We start from the raw sequence: 17237 nt of genomic DNA on the forward strand, positions 1-17237 counted from the left end.
GACACCTCTCCTCATGGCCCAGACAGGTCCAGCCTTCCCTGGCCTCCGCTCACTCTCTGTCCCCCCTTGGACAGCGGCTCTCTCAGCTTCTGGTAGTCCGGACGCGCCTTATACCCCAGAACTTTGACATGGAGCAGGAACCTGGTTAACTCATCTAAGAGAGAGCAGGGAAGAAGAGAAAAATGAACAATATGTTTCAAATCAAATAACATTTTATTGGTCGCATACACATATTTAGCAGATGTTATTGTGGGTATAGTGAAATGCTTGTGTTCCTAGCTCCAACAGTGCAGTAGTATTTAACAATTCACAACAATACACACAAATCTAAAAGTAAAAGAATGGAATTAAGAAATATATAAATATTAGATTGAGCAATGTCGGAGTGGCATTGACTAAAATACTAAAATACAGTAGAATAGTATACAGTATATACATATGAGATGAGTAAAGCAGTATGTAAACATTATTAATGTGACTAGTGTTCCATTATTAAAGTGGCCAGTGATTCCAAGTCTATGTATATAGGGCAGCAGCCTCTAAGGTGCAGGGTTGCGTAACCGGGTGGAAGCCGGCTAGTGATGGCTATTTAACAGTCTGATGGCCTTGAGATAGAAGCTGTTTTTCAGTCTCTCGGTCCCAGCTTTCATGCACCTGTACTGACCTCGCCTTCTGGATGATAGCGGGGTGAACAGGCCGTGGCTCGGGAGGTTGATGTCCTTGATGATCTTCAAATCAAATCAAATGTTATTTGTCACATACATGTGTGAAGCAGATGTTATAGCGGGTGTAGCGAAATGCTTGTGCTTCTAGCTCTGACAGTGCAGTAATATCTAACAAGTAATATCTAACAATTTCACAACATATACCCAATGCACACAAAACTAGTAAGAAAATATACATATATGGACAAGCAATGACAGAACGGCATGGACTAAGATACAGTAGAATATTATAGAATAGAATGCAGTATATACATATGAGATGAGTAGTGCAAGATATGTAAACATTATTAAAGTGACTAGTGTTCCATTTCTTAAAGTGGCCAGTGATTTCTGTAGCTCAATTGGTAGAGCATGGCGCTTGTAACGCCAGGGTAGTGGGTTCGATCCCCGGGTCCACCCATACGAAAAAACGTATGCACACATGACTGTAAGTCGCTTTGGATAAAAGCGTCTGCTAAATGGCATATTATATTATTATTTCAGCCTCTAATGTGCTAGTGATGGCTATTTAACAGTCTGATGGCCTTGAGATAGAAAGTGTTTTTAATTCTCTCGGTCCCAGCTTTGCTGCACCTGTACTGACCTCGCCTTCTGAATGATAGCGGGGTGAACAGGCAGTGGCTCGGGTGGTTGATGTCCTTAATGATCTTTTTGGCATTCCTGTGACCGGGTGCTGTATGTGTCTTGGAGGGCGGGTAGTTTGCCCCCGGTAATGCGTTCGGCAGACCGCACCACCCTCTGGAGAGCCCTGCGGTTGCGGGTGGTGCAGTTGCCGTACCAGGTGGTGATACAGCCCGACAGGATGCTCTCAATTGTGCATCTGTAAAAGTTTGTGAGGGTTTTCGGTGCCAAGCCGAATTTCTTCATCGTCCTGAGGTTGAAGAGGCTCTGTTGTGCCTTCTTCACCACACTGTCTGCGTGGGTGGACCATTTCAGTTTGTCGGTGATGTGTACGCCAAGGAACTTGAAACTTTCCACCTTCTCCACTGCGGTCCGGTCGATGTGGATAAGGGGGTGCACCCTCTGCTGTTTCCTGAAGTCCACGATCATCTCCTTTGTTTTGTTGACGTTGAGTGAGAGGTTATTTTCCTGGCACCACACTCCCAGAGCCCTCACCTCCTCCCTGTAGGCGGTTTAGTCATTGTTGGTAATCAAGCCTACTACTGTTGTGTCGTCTGCAAACTTGATGATTGAGTTGGAGGCGTGCTTGGCCACGCAGTCATCGGTGAACAGGGAGTACAGGAGGGGGCTGAGCACGCACCCTTGTGGGGCCCCAGTGTTGACGATCAGCGAAGTGGAGATGTTGTTTCCTACCTTCACCACCTGGGGGCAGCCCGTCAGGAAGTCCAGGACCCAGTTGCACAGGGCGGGGTTCAGACCCAGGGCCTCGAGCTTAATGATGAGCTTGGAGGGTACTATGGTGTTGAATGCTGAGCTATAGTCAATGAACAGAATTCTTACATAGGTATTCCTCTTGTCCAGATGGGATAGGGCAGTGTGCAGTGTGATGGCGATTGCATCGTCTGTGGATCTATTGGGGCGGTAAGCAAATTTAAGTGGGTCTAGGGTGACAGGTAAGGTAGAGGTGATATGATCCTTGACTAGTCTCTCAAAGCACTTCATGATGACAGAGGTAAGTGCTACAGGGCGATAGTCATTTAGTTCAGTTACCTTTGCTTTCTTGGGTACAGGAACAATGGTAGCCATCTTGAAGCATGTGGGAACAGCAGACTGGGAAAAGGAGAGATTGAATATGTCCATAAACACACCAGCCAGCTGGTCTGCGCATGCTCTGAGGACTCGGATAGGGATGCCGTCTGGGCCGGCAGCCTTGCGGGGGTTAACATGCTTAAATGTCTTAATCACGTCGGCCACGGGGAAGGAGAGGCCACAGTCCTTGGTAGAGGGCCTCGTCAGTGGCACTGTGTTATCCTCAAAGCAGGCAAAGAAGGTGTTTAGCTTGTCTGGAAGCGAGACGTCGGTGTCGGCGACGTGGCTGGTTTTCCTTTTGTAGTCCGTGATTGTCTGTAGACCCTGCCACATACGTCTTGTGTCTGAGCCGTTGAATTGCGACTCCACTTTGTCTCTATACTGATGTTTTGCCAGTTTTATTGCCTTGTGGAGTGAGTAGCTACACTGTTTGTATTCTGCCATATTCCCAGTCACCTTGCCATGGTTGAATGCGGTGGTTCGCGCTTTCAGATTTGCGCGAATGCTGCCATCTATCCACGGTTTCTGGTTAGGGTAGGTTTTAATAGTCACAGTGGGCACAACATCACCTATACACTTCCTGATAAACTCAGTCACCGTTTCAGTGTATTCGTCTAAATTATTTTCGGAAGCTACCCGGGAACATATCCCAGTCCGCGTGATCAAAACAATCTTGAAGCGTGGATTCCGATTGGTCAGACCAGCGTTGAATAGTCCTTAGCACGGGTATTTCCTGATTAAGTTTCTGCCTATAGGAAGGGATGAGAAAAATGGAGTCGTGGTCAGATTTACCGAAAGGAGGGCGGGGGAGGGCCTTATAACCATCCCGGAAGTTCGAATAGCAATGGTCGAGGATTTTGGCAGAGCAAGTACAACAGTCGATATGTTGATAGAACTTCGGCAGCCTAGTCATCAAATTTGCTTTGTTAAAATCCCCGGCTACAATAAATGCAGCCTCAGGATATGATGTTTCCTGTTTGCATAAAGTCCAGTGAAGTTCTTTGAGGGCCGTCGTGGTATCAGCTTGAGGGGGGATATACACGGCCATGACTATAACCGAAGAAAATTCTCTTGGGAGATAATACGGTCGGCATTTGATTGTGAGATATTCTAGGTCGGGTGAACAAAAGGACTCGAGTTCCTGTATGTTACTACAATTACACCATGAGTCGTTAATTATGAAACACACACCTCTGCCCTTCTGCTTCCCGGAGAGATATTTATTCCTGTCTGCGCGATGAACTGAGAACCCCTCTGGCTGGACCGATTTCGACAGAATATCCCAAGAGAGCCATGTTTCCGTGAAACAAAGTATGTTACAGGCCTTGATGTCTCTCTGGAAATAAATCCTTGCCCGGAGTTCGTCGACCTTGTTAACCAGAGACTGAACATCAGCGAGTAGTATACTTGGAAGCGGTGGGTGATGTGCGCGCATCCAAAGTCGAACCAGCAGGCCGCTCCGAGTGCCTCTCCTCCGCCGGCGATGTTTTGGGTCAGCCGCTGGAATCAGTTCAGTTGCCCTGGGGAGAGCAAACAAAGGATCGGCTTCGGGAAAGTCGTATTCCTGGTCGTAATGCTAGTGAGTTACCGCCGTTCTGATATTCAATTGTTTTCCCCGGCTGTATGTAATGATACAAAACACTTTCTGAGCTAATAATGTAAAAAATAATACATAAAAAAACAAAATACTGTCAAGTTTCCTAAGAGCTAGTCGCGAGGCCGCCATCTTCATTGGCGCCTTTCTGTGACATCGGGTGCTATAGGTGTCCTGGAGGACAGGTAGTTTGCCTCCTGTGATGCGTTGGGCAGATCACACCACCCTCTGGAGAACCCTGTGGTTGCGGGCGGTGCAGTTGCCTTACCAGGTGGTGATACAGCCCGACAAGATGCTCTCAATTGTGCATCTGTAAAAGTTTGGGAGGGTTTTAGGGGTCAAGCCACATTTCTTCAGCCTCCTGATGTTGAAGAGGCGCAGTTGCGCCTTCTTCACCACACTGTCTGTTTGGGTGGACCATTTCAGAACGTCAGTGATGTGTACGCCGAGGAACTTGAAGCTTTCCACCTTCTCCACTACGGTCCCGTCGATGTGGATAGGGGCATGCTCTCTCTGCTGTTTCCTGAAGTCCACGATCAGCTCCTTTGTTTTGTTGACGTTGAGTGAGAGGTTATATTCTTGGCACCACTCTCCCAGGGTCCTCACCTCCTCCCTGTAGGCTGTCTCGTCATTGTCCCACTCACTGTCTCTTATCATAGATGTTTATAAACACTGGCTATGACTACCAAACACACAGAGACACCCCAGGTGATGTGTGTTTCAGTACACAGAAACAATTTGACTTTCACCCCTTACTGTAACAAGTCCCGCTACCTAGAGTGTACACAAACACACACACACACATACATTGGTGAGTGTGTATCACACTATATAATATGGTTGATGCATGTCCTGGGCCTTATCTGTGGCGGCCAGCCGGGCCCTGCCTCTGGAGGAGGTGCAGAGAATCAGCCCAGTCAGACAGTCACCACCATATCTGATCACACAGAGACGTCACCTCACTGAGATGTGACCTCTCTTTACAGGACCAGAGATAACAGACAACACAACACCCAAGTCTCAAAGACATCTCTCTGGGATGGATCCTGGAGTTGTGGGAACGTATTTTTAGGATGAGGTTTTGAAAGGCTGATCAAGTGTTTCACTGACACCTGGGACACTGTGGTGTGACTGGTGTCTGACTCAACCAGAGGTGTATGACTACTGGACTCTGGACACATACTGACTGACTGGTACGGAGGCCCTCTCACTCACCTGTGTAAGCTCCACCCAAGTCTGCCCCACACAGCCAGTGGAGCAGACAGAAGCCCAACACCTCCAGGTCCCCATGTCTAGATGGAGCTACAGAGAGAGGGGGAGAGAGAGAGACAAAAAGAGAAGGGAGATAGGGAGAGTAGAAGATCAGAACCTGGTCTGGGAGGATAAAAACTGCTTAGATTGAAGGGATGTGTTCAGAGGTAAAACACATACCCTCTCTGAAAAAGAGAGGGTATGATGATGACGGAGGGAGTGTAGGCCTATTTTGTTTGCTCAGCTGGTGTTAATCTCAACTTTTTCCTTGATCTATGTCCTGCTCTGCAGACATAGAAAGAGAAATTGGTGTACTCAGCTCAAATGTTTGTAGCAACAAAAAGTATTTGGTTGCCGGGTTCAAAAGCCATATACTTGAAGAAAGAAAAAACCTGCACTCACTGGAATATTCTTTATGTTTTAATGTATTTTCTTAGCCGCAGAGGTCAGAACAAACGGGCGCGTTTCAGCGGCTGCCTTCATCAGCGTACTCTGCAGACAAACAGGGCTTTCTGAGGGGAGGAGGGCTGACTTTTTTGGTCAGTTTACTCCCGCTCTGGCCCGTTCCAGGAAACTGGATCCTTGTGGCCTCTGACATGATCCAGACGCCCGCTGCATGGCCTAAAAACACACTCACACACTCAATCCCTCTCTCAGGCAGTAAAACACACACACAGAGATGTCTGAGCCAAAATCACTACCACATGTTACAGAAGTCGACAGGGTGCTGTGCACTGGGGAGTCATCTAAATACTGATAGCTAGACTAGACATTAATCTCTGGACTTTGTTGTAAACAATGCCTTCCATCTAGTTTGAATAAAGAAGTGGACAAACCCTGCACTGAGCCAGTGTCTTTATGAAAAACTGTGGTGAGTTCATCAATACGTCTGAAATGAGTCCATGTAAGGGGTCGAGCCCGAGGAGTTTTAGCAGCACAATACTGTAACAGCCTCACGTCTCTGGAGAAATTACCTATCGACTGGCTTCATCAGAGGGAGAAATCTTCAGCCAGATCCATGGCTAGCATTGATCTCAGCCAGTGCTGCAAGAGTTGCCACCAGGCAGCAGTACCCAGCAGGCCAGCACTACTGGCTAGCCTTGAGACAGACATGGCTGGTGCTGGTTGGTTGTTAGTTGGTGGGTTGGCGTTGTTGGCTGTAGTTAGATGTTGTTGGTTGGTTCTTGCCACTGCTGCTGCCTCTGTTGCCTTCATTTCTGTGATTAAACCGCTTGTTTAAATAATTTATTGAATACATTCTCTTAAGAGTGGAAGGTGTAAAGTACTTAAGTGCATAGGTCACCATTACAGTATATTTGTTGCTGCCACATCTAATCAAGTCATTGTTGCAAACAATTATATAAAGCCTCGTTGATACTGAGAGGCAGATAAGAGAGAATAAAGAAGAAAAACACAAGTGACACCAGCACTCAAACTGCTCCAAGTCCCACTGCCACATAATAGATTAACAATTATAACTATGTTAAGCACCAGTGGCCTGCTTTTGTGTGTTCTTTGGACATATTGTCCCTGTTCACAATAGCATTTACTTTGCTGTTTGGTAGTGTATTTCTGCATCTTTCCTAACGAGAGAGGGGGCAGGATACACACAGATCTCTCAACCGCACACACACTCGAAAACACACAATAGATGCACAGACCAGGGTTTCCGTTAGGAAAATGTGGCGCCCGGACAATGTGGCCGGGAAGATTTTAATTTACCGGCCATTTGAGGAATTTACCGGACCCATATGCATTGGGTACATAACCCATTAGGGCGTCCACCCCCGGTGCTCAGAATGACAGAAATCACATTGATTATGGTAGTGCTTTTTAACAGAACGCACAACTCATGCAATGAAGCAGCGAATAAAACATCATTTTCAAACATTTGCCAAAATGCAATTCGCGGGAAAACACCATTCTAAACAGCACACCTGATAACGATTATATGTGACAAGATTAGAAAGAGCGGGAATCTAAAGATGCAACAACTAGGATGCGTTGCTAATATGACTAGGATTGTGCCTTTGGCTTCTGGACAACGAAAGAAAGTTGATATGAAAACCAATAGCACAGGAGAGAAATGGCATAGCAGTGGGTCCAATAGGGAAGTAAATGAAAATACATTTCCCATAACTATATAATTACTCCTGTCTAAACAGAAATAGATAAAATCATTTAAAATAAATCACCAGAAAGCATGACTTAGCCACAGAGGAATCGAGGATCATTAGCTTCTTAAAAAAAAACTGGATTGTTTCATATCACAAGCTCGTAGGTCTATGCCTATTTGGGAAGCCTGCAATTTGGGCAGCGCACGTGGCAATAGGCCTAGCTGATTATTGAGTTGCGGCTGTTGGTGAAAAGCATCTAAAATATGTGTGAAGACAATGTGTCTTGAGTATAATTTAAAATGTAGAGACAAGAAGGGGAGGGGTGTGGCGAAGATATAGGCGAGTCTCTCCAGAATGGCTCAGCTGTCTCCCGCCAATTATTGCGCACTCATCGTTTAATTGTGTGAATTGTTTTCCCTTTGATTATTATTTATATGAATTCCCCATTACATAATTCACCAAAGTAAATGTACCGTTAATCACCGTCATTTAGTTACATTAATTTCTGTTAATACATGTATTAATTTGTCATTTACCGTTCTCATTCTCGGAGTGTAAACGTTGTTTGCAGTTCACAACCTGCTACACCTGTGAAAAACAAGTTTTGGTTTATTTCATAACCATCATTTACGAGATTTGTTAATGTTTTCATTGTCTTTTGTTCGGAGTGCTCCATGTGAGCGATGAGCATGTGTCTGGTTTCGCTGTCCTGATAATGTTGAGGGAGCGTCTGCTGCACAGAAATGTTTTTTAACATTCATTGCGAATGATAATATATTAAAACTATAGTTCCTAGCAGTAAGCTATTTGAAAAATCTTTCCAACAATCTCCCCTCCAATAATCACCAATCCTTGTTGTGAAAGAGCAATGGAAGTTATAGGCCTACTGCTGCATTAGCCTATAGGCTATGAGTTCCATGCGTTCATTTCTTTACATTTACATTTACATTTTAGTCATTTAGCAGACGCTCTTATCCAGAGCGACTTACAGTTAGTGAATACATATATTTTTTTATACTGCCCCCCCGTGGGAAACGAACCCACAACCCTGGCGTTGCAAACGCCATGCTCTATCAACTGAGCTACATCCCTACCGGCCATTCCCTCCCCTACCCTGGACGACGCTGGGCCAATTGTGCGCCGCCCATGAGTCTCCCGGTCGCGGCCGGCTGCGACAGAGCCTGGATTCGAACCAGGATCTCTAGTAGCACAGTTAGCACTGCAATGCAGTGCCTTAGACCACTGCGCCACTCAGCCACCAATGGATCACGGTGTATCAATGTGTCCATACAGCAGAGGCTGGTGATCTCGCATTAGTTGACTTTTAACGTTTCAATTTTTATTTTATGATTAACCACTGATTTTGAGAAACAAAAACGATATTATTGAAATTAAACTGTTCCGCGAAAATATGCATATGAAAATCAGAACTGGCACGCAGAACGGTAGAAATGGTAGGATAAATTAATTGTAAGCTTCCTCAAACTTGAAACTCAAGTGCCACCTATGAAGTCTTTATAAAATAATTGCCTCAACGTTTCCATGGTGGGATTTTGCCTATAGGCTACTTTGAAGCAAGGTAAGACATGCCTCATAATATGAAATAAAACATTCAGGTTTCAAACAATGAAGTATGTTTTCAAAATGCATACTGCCTCCAGCTCACATTGTAAAGTGGTGGGTAACGCGCTGATAGCCTATTGCCTGCACTTGGATGGTGAATGAGAGGCGCTTTTCAATTATCAGTTGAGAAATAAAAATACTAGCTTTTTTTAATAGTGCACCAAAACTGTTTTTAACATGTGATGGCATTTACAAATCCCGCTCAAAATACAGTGAGGGAAAAAAGTATTTGATCCCCTGCTGATTTTGTATGTTTGCCCACTGACAAAGACATGATCAGTCTATAATTTTAATGGTATGTTTATTTGAACAGTGAGAGATAGAATAACAACAACAAAATCCTGAAAAACGCATGTCAAAAATGTTATAAATTGATTTGCATTTTAATGAGGGAAATAAGTATTTGACCCCTCTGCAAAACATTACTTAGTACCTGGTGGCAAAACCCTTGTTGGCAATCACAGAGGTCAGACGTTTCTTGTAGTTGGCCTCCAGGTTTGCACACATCTCAGGAGGGATTTTGTCCCATTCCGCTTTGCAGATCTTCTCCAAGTCATTAAGGTTTCGAGGCTGACGTTTAGCAACTCGAACCTTCAGCTCCCTCCACAGATTTTCTATGGGATTAAGGTCTGGAGACTGGCTAGGCCACTCCAGGACCTTAATGTGCTTCTTCTTGAGCCACTCCTTTGTTGCCTTGGCCGTGTGTTTTGGGTCATTGTCATGCTGGAATACCCATCCACAACCCACTTTCAATGCCCTGACTGAGGGAAGGAGGTTCTCACCCAAGATTTGACGGTACATGGCCCTGTCCATCGTCCCTTTGATGCGGTGAAGTTGTCCTGTCACCTTAGCAGAAAAACACCCCCAAAGCATAATGTTTCCACCTCCATGTTTGACGGTGGGGATGGTGTTCTTGGGGTCATAGGCAGCATTCCTCCTCCTCCAAACACGGCGAGTTGAGTTGATGCCAAAGAGCTCCATTTTGGTCTCATCTGACCACAACACTTTCACACAGTACTCCTCTGAATCATTCAGATGTGCATTGGCAAACTTCAGACGGCCCTGTATGTGTGCTTTCTTGAGCAGGGGGACCTTGCGGGCGCTGCAGGATTTCAGTCCTTCACGGGTTAGTGTGTTACCAATTATTTTCTTGGTGACTATGGTCCCAGCTGCCTTGAGATCATTGACAAGATCCTCCCGTGAAGTTCTGGGCTGATTCCTTACCGTTCTCATGATCATTGCAACTCCACGAGGTGAGATCTTGCATGGAATCCCAGGCCGAGGGAGATTGACAGGTCTTTTGTGTTTCTTCCATTTGTGAATAATCGCACCAACTGTTGTCACCTTCTCGCCAAGCTGCTTGGCGATGGTCTTGTAGGCCATTCCAGCTTTGTGTAGGTCTACAATCTTGTCCCTGACATCCTTGGAGAGCTCTTTGGTCTTGGCCATGGTGGAGAGTTTGGAATCTGATTGATTGATTGCTTCTGTGGACAGGTGTCTTTTATACAGGTAACAAGCTGAGATTAGGAGCACTCCCTTTAAGAGTGTGCTCCTAATCTCAGCTCGTTACCTGTATAAAAGACACCTGGGAGCCAGACATCTTTCTGATTGAGAGGGGATCAAATACTTATTTCCCTTATTAAAATGCAAATCAATTTATAACAATTTTGACATGCGTTTTTCTGGATTTTGTTGTTGTTGTTATTCTGTCTCTCACTGTTCAAATAAACCTACCATTAAAATTATAGACAGATCATTTCTTTGTCAGTGGGCAAACGTAGAAAATCAGCAGGGGATCAAATACTTTTTTCCCTCACTGTAGGCTCTGTATGCTGTGCGCGTGTGATAGTTGTGTTGGATAAATAAGATACATGATGACTAACGAAAATACACACAGGCCAATTTTATTCCACTAAATTATGCAAATGAACCTATAGACCGATAAGCATGACGGTCAAATGTATTTCCATCGACTGGTATTTCCATCAATGAATAAAAGGCATTATTTTGCAATGGATCTTTTTTTCTCCCGGTCATTTTGGCTGGCAACAGTTTTTTAAAAGTTTTTTTTATCAGTTTTTTAATGAATTTTTTGGGGGCCAAAAGCCCCCAGACACAATAAATGCACACATGCATGCAAGCTCGCAAACACACACACAGTTTAGAAGGTGAACCTCAGAGCCGTAAACACTCCAGGCTTGTCATAGAGGAGTTAGGTGACAATGTAGTGGGTAGTCATCTCCTACTGTTATTCAGATTTCCTAAATCGTGGTGTCACACTCTAAACCCTCTCCGTTGGAATTTCTGTGTTCAGAAGCATCCCTCTCCAATAGGTGATAATTAGCTCAGAGTTCAGTGGTGCATCACTCTGTGTTCAATCTCCACCCTCGTCATGGCAACCTTTCAACATCTACACAGTGAGGCTGATGAGAGGTGAGATGGGAGGGCGGGATCTTGAGCAAAAAGTATTTGTGTTCCTCGTCAAAATCTGCAGGCATCTCTATTGCCATTTGACCCAAAGAAACTCAGAAACTGCCTTACAACATGGAGGTCAAGTAAGAGCAGCCATCATATACAATTTATCCGCCTGGAATATAATTTTTTGATTTGTTTATCAACTGTAGTCAAAAAAGGAAACTTTACCAAATGGCCTCTTGATTGACCAATTCCAATAGTGGTGTACTGTAGGTCTAACGAAAGCTTTTATTATATCAAAGGACTTATGAATGTCAATAGTGTTTAGAAGAAGGTCACCGCAAAAGCACATATTTTCATCTTATACTCTATACCTACTTTGGTTTGTAGAAGATTCATGACCCCTGGGCCAAAGAAGCAAAGGAATAATTCACCTGTACAACAGCTTCTACTGTTTAGGCAAGACCAAAGCGTTGGAATGAGGACCATATGCAACGGCCTGTATGTGACATGAGAACAAATTGTGGTAGGTGTGAGTGAGTGTACTTCAATGTAAAAGAACAGACCTGTGTTTGAACCAGTCCTGTGATTTAAATGTCATTCCTATCCAACCTCTTATTAAATCAAAAATACAATGAGAACAGCTATAGATCAACAACTGATAACATGTTGAAGTAAGTTCTGCCTGCAACATATGGGCTTCTATTCAAACGTTGAATTGAAATCAGTGTTTCTTTTCAGCAGAGGTGGCACAGTTGTCGGGGGGGGTGTTGAGGAGTGGCCTTGGCACGGTTTTAGAGGCCCTCTTGGCCGCAGAGACAAAATGTTGCCACTTTAAAACTAATTTCCTGCAAATCTACACATTTTGCCATGGGGCATAAAGAACATTTTATTGTTTTAAAGCTAGTTTCCTGCAATTCTACACATTTTGCCATGGTGCCAAGAGAACATTTTCAGTTTTAAAGATAATTTCCTTCAATTCTACACATTTTGCCATGGCTTATGCCTTGTTCTTATGCTATCCAGTATCTTTTCTACATACTTTATACAGTATATTGTTTTAGCCATTTAAGTTTACACTGAAAACGTTTTACCATCCCCACATTTTGTTCTTCCAAAAAAAAAGAGAAATATACATATTTTTGAATCTTTTCTGAGTATTTTTTTTGGTTTGTGGCAGTGTGCCTCTGCCAAATGCATATAGGTGAAGCAATGATTACAATACATGGGCCCAACATCCACCTTTCCAACATCCACCTTTTCATTCAGAGAACATCCAACAGAAAAACATAAGCTCAGCAATTAACCCCCCCCCCCCCCCCTTCTCTCTAAAGCATATTAAAATTGACGTTTTTGCCTTTATCAATATCGCTGCATGAACATCTCGTGTGTTTTGGTCCATATCGACAGCATCGATAGAAACAGAGGCACGGCGATTAAGGAGTCTTAGCCACACTCGTTCAGTGTATCGAACCTCAAAGCCTTCCTCTGCTCTGAGCAAGCAGAGAGGTTATCAGTGGCCAGTCCCTCTCTAACCAAACATCAAAGCCTTAATTAATGGGGGATGAATACACAATGCAGGTTATGACTTTAGCTAATTAGGGAATTGTTAAATGGAGTCCGCGTCTGGGAAATATGGGCCAGGGAGAATCATTGTCCAATAAAAAGGACCATGTATGCAATTTGCCAGCTAATGTGTTCCCGATATCTACTGAGGGAGGTTTTAAAGCAAGGGACGAAGAGGGTTTCACTTTACATTATCCAACTGGAAGATACTGTAACGCAGTTAGTATAAAGCAAGATACATCCATGCAAGATCATTGACCATACAGTTAATACAAGAGAACTCTACTGTCCACAAATCTGTGTATGTTTACCCAGAAACCTTTCACAACACAATAGCTTTTTTTGGCATCTGAAACTATGAATGTTCATAACAATGAAATCACACTTTACCAACTCCATTGTGAGCATCTATGCTGGTGTACGCTATGGTTCCGTTGTGTCCCTTCTTTGGGTTTTCCTTGTACTCCTTGTGTACTCCATCTGGGCTGTACCTGTAGAACAGGCCGTAGTCAGCCAGGTACACCTGCAGAACAGGGAATAAACAGACAGTATGTGTAGATAACTTACAAGTAGAAGCTTAACACAATGCTCAATGTTAGTATAGTTTGTAACGGTCTTCTACGTATGTTTTGTACACAGTACAAGAAATTCCTTCAATACACATGCCTACTGTATTTAGACAGTGCTAGTGCTAACCTTGTCTGGGTCTGTGTGACCAAGCATTAGGTTGGCAGCCTTTACGTCTGCATGGACATACTTGTTGTCATGGATATACTCAAGCACATCCAGCTGTAGGAGGACAAGGAGACAAAGAGTAGGTGAAATCTTTCCATTCCATCTTGTGATATGCAGCAATGGATGATGAAGAGGATAACAGAGTAAGAGACTCACCAGGACACGTCCTAGCTGTAGCACTGTGTCTATCTTTAGCCTGCTACCATTTCTCTCACACACCTTCTGAAGGTCACTGCACAGACGGTCCATCGCCATGAACCTGTACCTGAACAGGGCAAAGGTCAAGGATAAGGGGTAAAATCATCTCTGACACACTTCCCAACCCCAATGTGAGGGATTATTAACCAAGTATCATCAACATCATCCTCATCATGACCATAACTACACCATGTAATGGTCAGTAGTACCTGGTTCCGTTGTGTTCTGCCAGTCCTGATCCCCAGTATGCAGGGATCCCCAGGAAGTCCAGCTTCTTGCTCCTCTTCCACCTCAGCACTGAGACAACAGCAGGACAGAATTACAAAAATCAAACAATGTAATGTACTGTATCCTACATATACATACGGCCAGGTCGCAGTTGTAAATGAGAACTTGTTCTCAACTGGCTTACCTGGTTAAATAAAGGTGAAATAAAATTAATTAATAAACAGTATTTACGACATATTTAAATGTATTTTCACCAGTGCAATGGTTGCACCTATTATTTTTCTACAGGAATACCAGACACAAAAAAAAGTGCAAAAACAGAACACTGTACATATTTGCTCTTTGCCTTATTGTTTCATTCATTACTCGTTGCGTTCATTATTTACCTCTGTTTTATTCCCTCTGAAAGTAACTGATGCTAGTGCTTAGCAAATATGGCCAAGTGCCCAAGATACAATCCTAGGGGACCTGAGCCTTTGGTCTTAAAAGTTATGCAACAAATTGGGAAGTGATGTGAATTGAATTACTGTCGATTTAGGTTGACTCTGTCTGAACTGTTCGCAAAAACACATATGACCAGACAGAGGAAATATGGAAGGACATGTCTAAGCCAGACACACAAGCATGCACTTCAAACTATAGACACAGACACACACTGACAGACAGAGAGAGAAACAGACAGACAGGCAAGCACACACACAGTGAACAGTAGGCCTGTCTTGGAGTGGTGACTGGCCTGACTGGCTCTCCACCAGACTGGCAGGTGGTCAGGGGCCCAGTGGAGGAGCAGGCATCATTATGTGTGATTGGGTCCCTCTCTATGAATTAGAACTCAAACAAGCAGGGAAGGGGCTAACTGCCACTGAGGTGCATGTTAGCTTTGGCTTATTAATTACACCAGGCAGCAGTCTTCATGTCTATGGCCATTTCATCAGCCAAGTTCACTCCTGCTGCACTGGGCCTGGCTGCTCATATAAGAGGTAGCCTAAAACAGGTTTTGCTGTAACCAAACAGTATGTAGCCTTTGTGGGATAAAGGCTATGCATTCTTGACCATATGTCTGCTGCATGATGATGTTGAATGATTGAAGTTGTTGATACTCATTGTTCTCAGGTTTAGTTCACCTCTGATAGAACTTGAGCTCAGAAAACAGAGGCCCATTCTCATGGTACCCCTGCAGACACAATGAAATAAGAGGGTCAAATAAGAAGAAATGTGGAAATAGCCTAGGCCCACACTATTTCATAAATAGACATGCTGAAAGCTGTTGCATGTTCTGCCTTAAAATTATAGGCAGTTCTATAAGCATATAAAGCCAGGAGTTCCTCATTGTCACTTTCCATATCCAAGAAAACCCAATGAGGAGAGCAAGCAAGAGAGGAATACAAAGTGAGAGAGCAATGGAGCCTAACAGTAAATGATTGTGGTTAAGTCAAACTGTCAATCATCTCTAGTTTATCTCTGAAGAAATGACAATGCCTACACATAGGTGTTAATGCCTTGACTCACACAACACAATCAGCCATTCCTATACTTACCACTTTAATCACAAAGTTAGAGTCCTCCCCAACAGGCGTGTCCACGTCGTGCGAAGCTGAAGGGAGAGAGGGAAGAAGGGAGACAGAGAAAAAGTAAGAGATGGGGAAAAGGAGGGAGAGAAATAGGGTGTAAGAGAGAAGGGGGGAGCAAAAGAGAGCTGGGAGAGAGAGAGACAAAGAAAAACAGAGGGACACATAAACCGTGATAATCATGACAGGAAGCAATCAGATGTACCCCAGTTTTTGTGGTCTGTTGGTGATGTGTTTACACCCAAAAAACTAATCTGTGATTGCTGGTCATGTGTTTTGCTCCATAAATTGGGGTCTCACCACTCTTGTCACTCCAAGAGGGATGTGTGTGTGAGTCTGTGTTGAGGGAGGGAGGGAGGAGGGGGTTTGAGAATCAGTGATAACTTGATGGATTGACATACTAGTCTGGTTACCTACCTAGGTAGATCTACCTCGGGCTCCCGAGTGGCGCAGCGGTCTAAGGCACTGCATCTCAGTGCTTGAGGCGTCACTACAGACCCCCTGGTTTGATTCCAGGCTGTATCACAACTGGCTGTGATTGGGTGTCCCATAGGGCGGCGCACAATTGGCCCAGTGTCGTCCGGGTTTGGCCGGTGTAGGCCGTCATTGTAAATAAGAATTTGTTCTTACCTGACTTGCCAGGTTAAATAAAGGTAAAATAAAAAAATTAAAAATTCCAAAGCCTCCTTGGTCAATTATTCTGCCCAGTGTCCATCGCTTCTTCTCTTTGTCTGTCAGTGTAAAACCGTCTGGTAGGGGTGCAGGCAATACTCGTTTCCTAGGAGGGTCCATGGAGCTAGCTAGCAATAGCAACCTATTTAGCCGTTAACGTTACAGAGAGTCAAGTTAGTTGGCCAGCAATAGTGGCAATAGTATGGTTGCAGAGTATTGACATGTGGTCAACAGATGCAGCTATAGCCACCTAACTAGCTTGCAAAGTATGAGCTGAGAAGAGAGGCCATGAATACGGAAACAAAACTGAAAGTCAGTGAAATATGGAAATTGGCCAGCAGATTAGCCTATAGCTAGCTAGCTAGCTACTACAAGCTCAACTAGCACTCAACTAGTTGAGGAAGAAAGAAAGCTTTTATTCTCTACCATGTATTTATATTATTCTCCCATATGTAACTCTGTGTTGTTGTTTTTATCGCACTGCTTTGCTTTATCTTGGCCAGGTCGCAGTTGTAAATGAGAACTTGTTCTCAACTGGCTTACCTGGTTAAATAAAGGTTAAATAAAAAAAATAATAAAAAAAATTTGCTAGGTTTAAAGCTACCAGTACTAGATATGATCAATGAACGAATGTTGTGTCCAAAGTTGGCAAGCTAGCTAGGTTGCTCTCCCTACAGAGCTCTCCCATATACCGAAAGAATGTATCTACTCCATCTGGTTCTTCGACAGCTGACAGCTGCTGTCAAAACTGTCCAATTTCCTTCAACTTTGTCCCTCCCGCTGAGTGGTAGGCCAGACATCAACCAATGATATTCAACCGCCAATGACTGCAACA

At 44.0% G+C, this 17237-nt stretch overlaps 1 pseudogene across 1 annotated transcript; it reads right to left on the minus strand.

Moving 5' to 3' along the window:
• Positions 1–11: 11 nt before the first annotated feature.
• Positions 12–16522, minus strand: LOC311133275 (serine/threonine-protein kinase VRK1-like; annotated as a pseudogene). Its single transcript has 9 exons — positions 16361–16522; positions 15701–15748; positions 15267–15336; positions 14144–14231; positions 13893–14001; positions 13698–13790; positions 13392–13524; positions 5245–5331; positions 12–154 (listed from the first exon to the last, which is right to left on the minus strand). The product of its transcript is annotated as a serine/threonine-protein kinase VRK1-like (transcript).
• Between the last annotated feature and the right edge of the window lie 715 nt (positions 16523–17237).

This window comes from Coregonus lavaretus (genome assembly GCF_964263955.1).
Source record: "Coregonus lavaretus genome assembly, chromosome: 1".
In the NCBI taxonomy this organism is placed as follows: Eukaryota; Metazoa; Chordata; class Actinopteri; order Salmoniformes; family Salmonidae; genus Coregonus; species Coregonus lavaretus.